The following is a 482-nucleotide window of genomic DNA, read 5'->3' as shown; positions in this document are numbered from 1 at the left end:
TGGTGTGTGCTTGGGCTGAGCTTGAGTGTTACACGTGTAGAGGTCATTCCTGTAGTTGAACGCCAGTTTTGGTGCCAGTTTGGGCGTTGAACTCCACTTTGCAACTTGTTTCTGGCGCTGGATGCCAGAATTGGGCAGAGAGCTGGCGTTGAATGCCAGTTTGCGTCATCTAAACTTGAGCAAAGTATGGACTATTATACATTGCTGGAAAGCCCTGGATGTCTACTTTCCAACGCAATTGGAAGCGCGCCATTTCGAGTAGTTCTGTAGCTCCAGAAAATCCACTTTGAGTGCAGAGAGGTCAAAATCCAACAGCATCAGCAGTCCTTCTTCAACCTCTGAATCTGATTTTTGCTCAAGTCCCTCAATTTCAGCCAGAAAATACCTGAAATCACATAAAAACACACAAACTCATAGTAAAGTCCAGAAATGTGAATTTAACATAAAAACTAATGAAAACATCCCTAAAAGTAACTAGATTC

Source organism: Arachis ipaensis, chromosome B10 (genome assembly GCF_000816755.2).
Source record: "Arachis ipaensis cultivar K30076 chromosome B10, Araip1.1, whole genome shotgun sequence".
NCBI classification, from domain to species: Eukaryota; Viridiplantae; Streptophyta; class Magnoliopsida; order Fabales; family Fabaceae; genus Arachis; species Arachis ipaensis.
The sequence above is the reverse complement of the archived record's forward strand: the minus strand, read 5'-3'. Positions refer to the sequence as shown.